Source organism: Tachypleus tridentatus, chromosome 8 (genome assembly GCF_004210375.1).
Source record: "Tachypleus tridentatus isolate NWPU-2018 chromosome 8, ASM421037v1, whole genome shotgun sequence".
Classification (NCBI taxonomy): Eukaryota; Metazoa; Arthropoda; class Merostomata; order Xiphosura; family Limulidae; genus Tachypleus; species Tachypleus tridentatus.
The window spans coordinates 147,895,101-147,908,833 of NC_134832.1; the positions used below are offsets into that span (position 1 = coordinate 147,895,101).

The window sequence follows — 13,733 nt, forward strand, 5'->3', positions numbered from 1 at the left end:
TGCCTGTACAGTTGTTGTTTAGTAAATAAACAATGCTTACAGTTGTTTTAGTAACAAAATAAACAATGTTTAGTAAACAAATAATGCTGTTGTTTTAGTTTAGTTTATTGTTTATACATTTGTTGTTTAGTAAACGTTTATTGTTATACATTTGTTGTTTAGTAAACGACCAATATTGTACAGTTATTGTTTAGTAAATGACCAATGCTGAACAGTTGTTGTTTAGTAAATAAATAATGCCAGTACAGTTGTTTGTTTAGTAAATGACTAATGTTATACAGTTGTTGTTTAGTAAACGACAAATGTTGTACAGTTGTTTAGTAAATAACCAATGCTTACAGTTGTTGTTTAGTAAATGTTTATTGTTATACATTTGTTGTTTAGTAAATGTTTATTGTTATACATTTGTTGTTTAGTAAATGTTTATTGTTATACATCTGTTGTTTAGTAAATGAATAATGTTGTACAGTTATTGTTTAGTAAACGACCAATGTTGAACAGTTGTTGTTTAGTAAATACAATAATGCTGTACAGTTGTTGTTTAGTAAACGTTTATTGTTATACATTTGTTGTTTAGTAAATGTTTATTGTTATACATTTGTTGTTTAGTAAATGACTAATGTTGTACAGTTATTGTTTAGTAAATGACTAATGTTGAACAGTTGTTGTTTAGTAAACAACAATGCCGTACAGCCTGTTGTTTAGTAAACGTTTCATTGTTTATACAGTAAATGTTTATTGTTATACATTTGTTGTTTAGTAAATGACTAATGTTGTACAGTTATTGTTTAGTAAATGACCAATGTTGAACAGTTGTTGTTTAGTAAATAAATAATGCTGTACAGTTGTTGTTTAGTAAATGTTTATTGTTATACATTTGTTGTTTAGTAAATGTTTGTATTGTTATACATTTTGTTGTTTAGTAAATGAATAATGTTGTACAGTTATTGTTTAGTAAATGACCAATGTTGTACAGTTGTTTAGTAAATAAATAATGCCGTACAGTTGTTTTTAGTAAATAAATAATGCTGTACAGTTGTTGTTTAGTAAATGTTTATTGTTATACATTTGTTGTTTAGTAAACGTTTATTGTTATACATTTGTTGTTTAGTAAATGACTAATGTTGTACAGTTATTGTTTAGTAAATGACTAATGTTGAACAGTTGTTGTTTAGTAAATAAATAATGCTGTACAGTTGTTGTTTAGTAAATGTTTATTGTTATACATTTGTTGTTTAGTAAATGACTAATGTTGTACAGTTATTGTTTAGTAAATGACTAATGCTGTACAGTTGTTGTTTAGTAAATAAATAATGCTTGTACAGTTGTTGTTTAGTAAATAACAATGCCGCACAGTTTGTTGTTTAGTTAATGTTTATTGTTATACATTTGTTGTTTAGTAAACGTTTATTGTTATACATTTGTTGTTTAGTAAATGAATAATGTTGTACAGCCATTGTTTAGTAAACGACCAATGTTGTACAGTTGTTTAGTAAATAAATAATGCTTACAGTTGTTTAGTAAATAAATAATGGTGTACAGTTGTTGTTTAGTAAATGTTTATTGTTATACATTTGTTGTTTAGTAAATGTTTATTGTTATACATTTGTTGTTTAGTAAATGACTAATGTTGTACAGTTATTGTTTAGTAAATGACTAATGTTGAACAGTTGTTGTTTAGTAAATAAATAATGCTGTACAGTTGTTGTTTAGTAAATGTTTATTGTTATACATTTGTTGTTTAGTAAATGTTTATTGTTATACATTTGTTGTTTAGTAAATGAATAATGTTGTACAGTTATTGTTTAGTAAATGACTAATGTTGTACAGTTGTTTAGTAAAATAAATAATGCTGTACAGTTGTTGTTTAGTAAATGTTTATTGTTATACATTTGTTGTTTAGTAAATGACTAATGTTGTACAGTTATTGTTTAGTAAATGACTAATGTTGAACAGTTGTTGTTTAGTAAATAAATAATGCTGTACAGTTGTTGTTTAGTAAATGTTTATTGTTATACATTTGTTGTTTAGTAAATGACTAATGTTGTACAGTTATTGTTTAGTAAATAAATAATGCTGTACAGTTGTTGTTTAGTAAATAAATAATGCTGTACAGTTGTTGTTTAGTAAATGTTTATTGTTATACATTTGTTGTTTAGTAAATGTTTGTTGTTATACATTTGTTGTTTAGTAAATGTTTATTGTTATACATTTGTTGTTTAGTAAAGGTTTATTGTTATACATTTGTTGTTTAGCAAATGACTAATATTGTACAGTTATTGTTTAGTAAATGACTAATGTTGTACAGTTGTTGTTTAGTAAATGACTAATGTTGTACAGTTGTTTAGTAAATGACTAATGTTGTACAGTTGTTTAGTAAATAAATAATGCGGTACAGTTGTTGTTTAGTAAATGTTTATTGTTATACATTTGTTGTTTAGTAAATGAATAATGTTGTACAGTTATTGTTTAGTAAATGACTAATGTTGTACAGTTGTTTAGTAAATAAATAATGCTGTACAGTTGTTGTTTAGTAAATGTTTATTGTTATACATTTGTTGTTTAGTAAATGTTTATTGTTATACATTTGTTGTTTAGTAAATGACTAACAGTTATTGTTTAGTAAATGACTAATGTTGAACAGTTGTTGTTTAGTAAATAAATAATGCTGTACAGTTGTTGTTTAGTAAATGTTTATTGTTATACATTTGTTGTTTAGTAAATGTTTATTGTTATACATTTGTTGTTTAGTAAATGACTAATGTTGTACAGTTATTGTTTAGTAAATGACTAATGTTGAACAGTTGTTGTTTAGTAAATGTTTATTGTTATACATTTGTTGTTTAGTAAATGTCTAATGTTGTACAGTTATTGTTTTGTAAATGACTAATGTTGAACAGTTGTTGTTTAGTAAATAAATAACGCTGTACAGTTGTTGTTTAGTAAATGTTTATTATTATACATTTGTTGTTTAGTAAATGTTTATTGTTATACATTTGTTGTTTAGTAAATGAATAATGTTGTACAGTTATTGTTTAGTAAATGACTAATGTTGTACAGTTGTTTAGTAAATAAATAATGCTTACAGTTGTTTAGTAAATAAATAATGGTGTACAGTTGTTGTTTAGTAAATGTTTATTGTTATACATTTGTTGTTTAGTAAATGTTTATTGTTATACATTTGTTGTTTAGTAAATGACTAATATTGTACAGTTATTGTTTAGTAAATGACTAATGTTGAACAGTTGTTGTTTAGTAAATAAATAATGCTGTACAGTTGTTGTTTAGTAAATGTTTATTGTTATACATTTGTTGTTTAGTAAATGTTTATTGTTATACATTTGTTGTTTAGTAAATGTTTATTGTTATACATTTGTTGTTTAGTAAATGACTAATGTTGTACAGTTATTGTTTAGTAAATGACTAATGTTGAACAGTTGTTGTTTAGTAAATAAATAATGCTGTACAGTTGTTGTTTAGTAAATGACTAATGTTGAACAGTTGTTGTTTAGTAAATAAATAATGCTGTACAGTTGTTGTTTAGTAAATGTTTATTGTTATACATTTGTTGTTTAGTAAATGACTAATGTTGTACAGTTATTGTTTAGTAAATGACTAATGTTGAACAGTTGTTGTTTAGTAAATAAATAATGCTGTACAGTTGTTGTTTAGTAAATGTTTATTGTTATACATTTGTTGTTTAGTAAATGTTTATTGTTATACATTTGTTGTTTAGTAAATGACTAATGTTGTACAGTTATTGTTTAGTAAATGACTAATGTTGAACAGTTGTTGTTTAGTAAATAAATAATGCTGTACAGTTGTTGTTTAGTAAATGTTTATTGTTATACATTTGTTGTTTAGTAAATGACTAATGTTGTACAGTTGTTTAGTAAATGACTAATGTTGAACAGTTGTTGTTTAGTAAATAAATAATGCTGTACAGTTGTTGTTTAGTAAATGACTAATGTTGAACAGTTGTTGTTTAGTAAATAAATAATGCTGTACAGTTGTTGTTTAGTAAATGTTTATTGTTATACATTTGTTGTTTAGTAAATGACTAATGTTGTACAGTTGTTGTTTAGTAAATGACTAATGTTGAACAGTTGTTGTTTAGTAAATAAATAATGCTGTACAGTTGTTGTTTAGTAAATAAATAATGCTGTACATTTGTTGTTTAGTAAATGTTTATTGTTATACATTTGTTGTTTAGTAAATGAATAATGTTGTACAGTTATTGTTTAGTAAATGACTAATGTTGTACAGTTGTTTAGTAAATAAATAATGCTGTACAGTTGTTGTTTAGTAAATGTTTATTGTTATACATTTGTTGTTTAGTAAATGTTTATTGTTATACATTTGTTGTTTAGTAAATGACTAATGTTGTACAGTTGTTGTTTAGTAAATGACTAATGTTGAACAGTTGTTGTTTAGTAAATGTTTATTGTTATACATTTGTTGTTTAGTAAATGACTAATGTTGTACAGTTATTGTTTAGTAAATGACTAATGTTGAACAGTTGTTGTTTAGTAAATAAATAATGCTGTACAGTTGTTGTTTAGTAAATGTTTATTGTTATACATTTGTTGTTTAGTAAATGTTTGTTGTTATACATTTGTTGTTTAGTAAATGTTTATTGTTATACATTTGTTGTTTAGTAAATGTTTATTGTTATACATTTGTTGTTTAGCAAATGACTAATGTTGTACAGTTATTGTTTAGTAAATGACTAATGTTGTACAGTTGTTGTTTAGTAAATGACTAATGTTGTACAGTTGTTTAGTAAATGACAATGCTGCAGTACAGTTGTTTAGTAAATAAATAATGCTGTACAGTTGTTGTTTAGTAAATGTTTATTGTTATACATTTGTTGTTTAGTAAATGAATAATGTTGTACAGTTATTGTTTAGTAAATGACTAATGTTGTACAGTTGTTTAGTAAATAAATAATGCTGTACAGTTGTTTAGTAAATAAATAATGCTGTACAGTTGTTGTTTAGTAAATGTTTATTGTTATACATTTGTTGTTTAGTAAATGTTTATTGTTATACATTTGTTGTTTAGTAAATGACTAATATTGTACAGTTATTGTTTAGTAAATGACTAATGTTGAACAGTTGTTGTTTAGTAAATAAATAATGCTGTACAGTTGTTGTTTAGTAAATGTTTATTGTTATACATTTGTTGTTCAGTAAATGTTTATTGTTATACATTTGTTGTTTAGTAAATGACTAATGTTGTACAGTTATTGTTTAGTAAATGACTAATGTTGAACAGTTGTTGTTTAGTAAATAAATAATGCTGTACAGTTGTTGTTTAGTAAATGTTTATTGTTATACATTTGTTGTTTAGTAAATGACTAATGTTGTACAGTTATTGTTTAGTAAATGACTAATGTTGAACAGTTGTTGTTTAGTAAATAACTAATGCCAGTTGCTGTTGTTTAGTTGTTGTTTAGTAAATGTTTATTATTATGCATTTGTTGTTTAGTAAATGTTTATTGTTATACATTTGTTGTTTAGTAAATGAATAATGTTGTACAGTTATTGTTTAGTAAATGACTAATGTTGTACAGTTGTTTAGTAAATAAATAATGCTTACAGTTGTTTAGTAAATAAATAATGGTGTACAGTTGTTGTTTAGTAAATGACTAATGTTGAACAGTTGTTGTTTAGTAAATAAATAATGCTGTACAGTTGTTGTTTAGTAAATGACTAATGTTGAACAGTTGTTGTTTAGTAAATAAATAATGCTGTACAGTTGTTGTTTAGTAAATGTTTATTGTTATAAATTTTGTTGTTTAGTAAATGACTTATTGTTATATATTTGTTGTTTAGTAAATGACTAATGTTCAACAGTTGTTGTTTAGTAAATAACTAATGTTGTACAGTTGTTTAGTAAATAAATAATGGTGTACAGTTGTTGTTTAGTAAATGTTTATTGTTATACATTTGTTGTTTAGTAAATGTTTATTGTTATACATTTGTTGTTTAGTAAAGGTTTATTGTTATACATTTGTTGTTTAGTAAAGGTTTATTGTTACACATTTGTTGTTTAGTAAATGACTAATGTTGTACAGTCGTTGTTCGTATATTTCTTCTTGCTGTAGCTTATTTATTCTTGTTTTTAATCATTTCCTTGATAACGTGTTATATCAGAATTCCTCTACATTTCTGTGTGAAAGTAGCCTATTGATTGATGTACGTGACTGGAGACCCGAGTCTAGGGTTCGAGTCGTTGTTGTACCAAACATGGTGCAAGGATTAGTTGGGGCGTAACCTAGTGAGTGGCGTATGTGACTGATTATCCCAGTCCCACGTACGACCTAGTGTGATCTAGTGGTGATCGTATCACAATTTCAGTTGTGGCGGCGTTATAAGTGTAAAAGTAAATACTAATAATTGTTTAACAGTAGCTCTTTCAGAATCGTCGTACTGTAGCCTAGTAGATTTCTCTGTCATTCGCAGACCAAAATTAGGAAGTTTTATTTCTAACCTACAGTGATCTGTGATCTATCCAATTAAAATCATAATGCTCATAAAGTGTCATTCAAGTAACAAACAAACTTTCACTCTTCAGTTATATTTTTTATCTGTAATTTATGCACAAACTTTCACACTTAAGTTATATTTTTATCTGTAATTTATGCACAAACTTTCACACTTCAGTTATATTTTTATCTGTAATTTATGCACAAACTTTCACACTTCTCTTCCCACTCTTCTATTCTATTATTTATCCATATATTACCTATGGATCTTTATTCTCCAATTCAAGTTACCATGTTTATTGTTTACTTGTACTTCTTTTTATTGGACCATTTAAACCAAGTAATCGTATTGGTTGTCAATTTTATTATGAGCCCATAGTTGAAAACGTGTAAAGTGTGCATCGACGTTTTATTTTCAAATGTAGACGTTACCGTCCACAACTCGAATAATGTGACCGCTATCGGTTCACAACGATTCTCAAGCATGTTTAAGTAGAACTGTTAGTGTCATATCTAAATAAAGTAACAAAATTGAAAAAAATAATGGAGTTTACAATGAAAATCTTGTATCAAATAAAACGGTAACAAACGAAAAAAAAAAAAACAGCCCTTAATAAGGGGATGTCGTTAACTGTCTGTCTCCTTTACTTCTGGTCAGTAGATAGGTTAAACTTAGGCCCAAATGCGCATGCGGTTCATGTTGGAATGTCCAGTTTTAGCTTATTGTTGTGTGCAACACCTTTGAAACCCCATTGTGTCCAACCTTATGAATGGATGAGTTACGTAATCTCTTACACACATTCGGTATATGTAGTGACCAACGTTTGATAATTAACTACATTGTCTGGAACGAGGACGTATTTATAGTTTTATTAATTCACCACAACTTGCAAGATGTATGACAATGATATACTGTTTTGACCAAGATTATACAAACAATGTTACTGACTGATATCGCTGTGGGATTTGGAGCAATGTTATACCTTATTGGAAAGTTGCATCAATGACTATCTTCAGACTATTACAATAGTAACTAATATTTGACCTTGATATGCTATAGAAAGTGGCGAACTAACAGACACTGATAATGTCAGTCATAGCTTTCCATTCTATACACTCTAGCCCAGTCATAACACAAAATTGTAAAAATTAAAGTAAGCCCGACATGGCCAGGTGGTTAGGGCGCTCAACTCGTGATCTGAGGGTCGCAGTTTCAAATCCCCATCACACCAAATATTCTTGCCCTTTCAGCAGTGGGAGCGTTATATTGTAACTGTCAATCCCACTGTTTGTCGGTAAAAGTGTAGCCCAAGAGCTGGCAGTGGGTGGTGATGACTAGCTGCTTTCCCTGTTGTCTTACACTGCTAACTTAGGGACGGGTAGCGCAGATAGGCTTCGTGTAGTTTTGCGCGATTTTTTAAAACAAATAAATAAAACTTGAAGTTCGAATGTAAATACTTGTATTTATATGTGAAGGTCATATACAGGTTATGTCTAATTAACTTTCATGTTTCATTTGTCGAACGTTTAAGTTAATTCTGTTTTCTTTGTTTTATTTCAGACCACTTACTTAAATAACCAATCTGAGTTAGACTACTTACTTAAATAACCAATCCGTTATAAATAAATTCGTTATAAATACTTAAGTTGACTTTAAGGTTAGCGAGATTTTAATATATTTTAAATATTAACAAAGTAACATATAATCAAATTGAATGGATATTTGCCATAAATTAAAGGTGAACTTTAGAATGAATAATAATGTTTGTTTTTTGTCATGTGAAATTGATCTTCTCTCAGACCACAAAGTTTAGTCGAGTCGACATACAAAAATAAAATGCATCTTATGAAATTAAATCGATAATTGTCTCTTCTTGTCACTAGATGGCCATCACGGGCAATCGGAACCTTAACTGAATCACCATGTGCACAACTGCTCCAGTGACGCAACAGATCTACAAGCTAGTGTTGTTAAAGGTGTAGATAGCTCCAAGCTCGAGGTAGAACGTTTAGATTCACTTTATGGAATCAGAAACAATCTATAAATACACTGATAGAAAATTCTTCAAACTGTCTCTGTGTTTTTTACAGAGTATTTCGTACAAAAGTTTATATTTCTGGTGAAGGGACAGTATCCCTAATTAATTGTAGACATCTAAGACAAAGTCACCGAAACTAACTTCGTCTTTTCTAAACATTGAGGAGTTTGGAAACTATCTTACTCACTTCATGTTTCGATTATTCAGATAGTTGCTACAGAAGACAATGCGATAGAGTATGTTCTTTTGAGGTAGTGGAATGTAACTTGAAGTTCATAGGTTCAGTTTCAAGTTTTGCTTGCTCTGGGTTCGAAGATGAAGACATCTCTGTAAGTCAAAATAAGTTTGCGCATGTTATTATTATTAGCTATACTTAGATTCAGTTTCTGTAAAAATTAAGATCGAATTTATCCCTATTAACTCGTATTATTTTATTTATTGAATCAGTACATGATGGTCATGGTGGACCCGATATAACATTCAACCATTGTAACTATCTCACATGAACTTGGTTTTCATTACGTGTGAATCGTTTTGGATGAGTATTCATTGTGTTAACGTAAAGTGTCGCATTACTTTTGTTTAAATCCCAGATCTATAACGTATTAACTAGTTTCTGGTTTCGATTTTTGGTTATTGTTTTCAAAGAATTAACATTTAAGTTACAGGTTTCTTTCCTTTTTCTAGGGTCGCAACGAATGACCCAGTTTTTGTATATAAGTTTTAGGCCTGGCATAGTGGTTACGGAGCTCGATTCGCAAGCGTTATCCGCGTTTTTTATTAGTTTCAGAAATGTACCATATTGTTTCAGCTACAGAATTATTTTTGTTTCTCAGATATGTTGGCCTAGCATGACCTAGGCATAAGGGTGTTCGAAATGCAAAATGCAACTCGTGGGATCAAAACCTGTTTCCGAAGATGCTCGTTCTTTCAGCCGTGAGGATATTATAATATAACACTCAATCCCACTAAACCTTGGTAAAGAGTAGGTAATTGACAGTATTGACTGGCTGTCTTCCGTCCAGTCTGTCACTTCAAAATCAGGAACGGCTAGCACAGACAGTCCACTTATGGCTTCGTTAGAAATTTAACAAACAAACAAACAGAAACGTAACGTATTAACTAGTTTTAGACTAAGGATTTTTTTAAGAAAACGTGCAACTTATATTAGGAATTTTTCGGCTGTATGTTGCTTTCTTTCCATAGCAGTAACCTGTGGGATGTTTTTCAGCGATGTAAGGTATTAATTAGGTTTTATCAGGCCAGAAGGTTATGCTTTATTTCAGCGATGTAAGGTATTAGGTTTTATCAGGCCAGAAGGTTATGCTTTATTTCAGCGATGTAAGGTATTAGGTTTTATCAAGCCAGAATGTTATGTTTTATTTCAGTGATTTAGGGTATTAGCTTGCATCAGGCCAGAAGGTTATGTTTTATTTCATTTAACAGTCAAATATTTTATAAGACAAAGCTTTGTTTTAATATAATATTTTATTTTGTTTTTTATGCACAGTTATTAAATATTTTTCATGTACAGTTTTTGTTTCACAATTTCAATGATTAGTTAGTTTTTGCTCATAGGTGTCACTTTTTTCTTTCAAAACAGTATTTGTTTAGGGTATGAATTTCTTTTTCTTTTCTTACCGTGTTTCATTGTTTGTAGGTGGAGAATATTGTTTGCTTAAGCTTCATAATATCTTATTTTCAGCAGTATATTGTTTTAGTTATTTTAAAGTATTGGCTTTATTTAGTTATTTCTTTGGTTTAGAGGCGCTATCGTTTAGCTATAGTTTTCCTTTTGGTTAAGGTGTTAACGTATTGTTGTTTTTTTCAGTTATATTTTCCCTGAGATTGCGGATAAGAACCTTATCTTTATGGAAGATAATAACAATCTTGGAATGTTTTACGAGTATCCTGAGATGTGGTTTAACAGTACAGGAACTTCCCCTCATCAGAATGTCAGTGGTGAGAATTCTGTTGAAGGATATAACGCAGGAGCGCCGTTGGAAATAAGGGTTTTAGGATCTATCATCTGTGCTCTGATTATCGCTTTGACACTCTTGGGAAACGTGTTGGTGATTTTGGTAGTCTTCCGGTTTAGGAGGCTTCGTTCAGTGACAAACCTGCTTCTGGCTAGCCTTGCATCAGCAGATATTACGGTGGCGCTCATGGTTATGCCCTTGCTGGTAATTTACGATTTTGAAAGAAGATGGCGGTTCGGACCCATAGCCTGCCATTTCTGGATCTCATGTGACGTAATGTGCTGCACTGCTTCCATTCTACACCTGTTTGTCATTGCTCTCGATCGGTTCTGGGCCATCACCAAACCTCTGAGATATCGCTCGAGGGTGTCCAAGAAACGTGTCACAGTGGCTATCGGGGTCATCTGGTTATGTAGCAGCGCCATTTCGTTTATTCCAATCTTCATGGGCTGGTACAGTAATGACCCAGTTTCCATTTTTGTCAACAGTGATGAATGTTCTCTGGAAGTTAACCGGGTATACGCCGTCGTTTCCTCCGTGACGTCATTCTATCTTCCGCTTCCGGTAATGTTTTATGTTTATTTCCGCATTCTTTAATCGCTGAACGACAGTCTAGAGAAATTAGACAGTTAGAGGTGTCGTTAGAAGAAGCAGACCAGCAGATAAAACAAAGTCTTCGACGTCGGTCTCGACAACTACTGACAGATACCAAAGCTATACGGACATTAGGCATAGTGATGGGTATCTTTTGTGTTTGCTGGCTCCCTTTCTTCCTAATGTACGTTATCCTTGCTTTCTGTAAGCATTGCCATCTGGAGTATGAATGGCGCAGCGCCATCACGTGGCTCGGATACTTCAATTCTTCCTTCAATCCATGCATTTATGGTTTTTAAACAAGGAATTTAAGTCAGCATTTCGACGGGTGTTAGGGTGGAAAAACAGAGAGGATTCTGAGGTGACATATTTTGACGTTACTAGTTCTGCAAATCGTGGTACTCAGCGTCCCGGCTCGAATCCGATGACCATCACTGACGGTCAGAAGAGACCAGCTGACTCGTTCACAGACGAAGACCATCTAAGGGATTCCCACATGATTCTGAAGATAACGAGCATAGGTTCACAGACGCCATGTCTTCGTAAAGACTGGAGCTCTACAACTCGAGCAGACCATTTTCAAGACAACCTCTCAGTTTCACGTGTTAATCAATCGAATTTATGAACATTTCTGGCCCGTCAGTAAACATATAAGCGTGTTTATTTTACTTAAAACAGTATCATAAGCAAATGCTTAAAGACACTAGACAATAAAGTTTAAGTAGCTTTGAAAATAAATAAGTCTTTCGGAATTGAAATTTCAAAAACGCATCACTGTTTTCAAAGATGAAAGAATTAACTTAAACAACAAAGCTTGTGATTATTTCAACAACTCTTTGCATATTTTAGGAACAGTTCTTTAGAAATAAACGTATTGTTGTTCCGAGTATTTCTTGTTATATTATTTCATTTCTGTAGCGCTTATTGGAGTTTAAGACACATCTTAATTCGAGAAATATACGGCCTTGCAACACCAGATTTAGTAGTTTGTGTTTAGTTGAACACTCAAAATTGAGATTTACAGCTCTTTAGGATTAATACTTGGTGGAATGCCCTAGAAGAAGTCATAAGGCGAAACTCTTGAGTGTCCAATGAAATAGAAAAAAAATCGTGTTGTAAGGTCGTTTATTCGTAGACTTAAGACAATTGCTACGTATAAAGTTAACACTGAAATTGAACGTAAATTCTCTGTTCACGTTTTCTACATTTTAATTATATGACCCTCAAGCTCAAGTAAGAAACCTATTCTGGCTTGAGAGAGAAGCTACTAAGCACTTAGTTAAAGAACGGTAAATGTCGAAGATACAGAAAAAAAATGAGCTGACAAAACTGATTTAATAGAAGTCTTCTGCTAGCGAAAACATGTTCAAGCCAATTACAGCTTGGTTAGTAGACGTAAGTTCACACATGAGAAAAGTTGCGAGAGACGTGCTCTTCCGTCTAATTAGTCGAAACTTAGTAGAACGTGACAGACACTCAACAAAAGCTAACAACAAGGATAGCTTTATAGCTAACAACAAAAGTCACTGTGTCGGACTATGGATTTTAGAATCTCTTGCTCGCTACTTGTTGTTGCAAAATGGTGTTCCGCAGTTTGGGACCTGAGCACAGTATAAGTAACTGTCAAGACCAATTTATTCGATTATAGTATGGCCCAAAAGTGTGCGGTACGGTAGTTGTTGTTGACTAGCTGTCTTCCCTTCAATCTATAACTCAATATTGGAGACGAGTAGCGCAGATAGTGTTTTTGTATAGCTTGAAACAAACATCCGAAACACTAAAGTTATTCCAATGCTAACATCAACAGAGATTAATTAATGTGAAGAAAATATTTCTAAAATTAACAAAAACTGTTTTTGTAGCTAGAAATAAAAGGTTGAAAACAAAGTATCTCAATTCCGTTTCAGTTTTTTAATTAAATACTTGAATTATTGGTGGTGAGTTTCTTGTATCTTTTGTACACGATCCTCTAGGAGGCGCTTAATATCTTCCAATTACGTTATTTCGAATCTGACACACTTATTTGTTTGTTTGTTTTCAATTTCGCGCAAAGCTACACGAGGGTTACTTGCGCTAGTCGTCCCTAATTTAGCAGTGTAAGATTAGAGGGAAGACAACTAGTCGTCACCACCCACCGTCAACTTTCGGGCTATGTCTTGACTCACGAGAAGAATTATACACTCTACACTCTACAATAATACCTCATGAGATAAGAACTTCAGAGGTAAGAAATAAAAATATTTGTGACAATGCGGAAGTACATCTAGCGTACATTTACCACATAGAACGTTAGAAACTTTAGTTATATAATCACTCTCGTTCAGGAAAACGACAACATTATCCTTGGAGATTGAGTGATGACCAGGTTGCTTTAGTTTTGTGTTGATTGGAGTGTCTCCCCTTCCTTACAGTTTCGGCTCCGCATGGTCAGGTGGTTTGGGCGCTCGACTCGAAATCTGAAGGTCGCAGGTTTGAATCCCCATCACACCACCAAACATTCTTGCCCTTTAATCCGTCGTGACGTTATAATGTAACGGTCAATCCCACTATCCGTCGGTAAAAGAGTAGTCCATGAGTTGACGGTAAGTAGTGATGATTAGCTGCCTTCCCTCTAGTTTTAGACTGCTAAAT

The 13,733-nt window shown here is 31.0% G+C and overlaps 1 pseudogene; it reads left to right on the forward strand.

The window, feature by feature from the left end:
• Positions 1 to 8,504: 8,504 nt before the first annotated feature.
• Positions 8,505 to 11,946, forward strand: LOC143224311 (putative G-protein coupled receptor No18; annotated as a pseudogene).
• Positions 11,947 to 13,733: the final 1,787 nt, after the last annotated feature.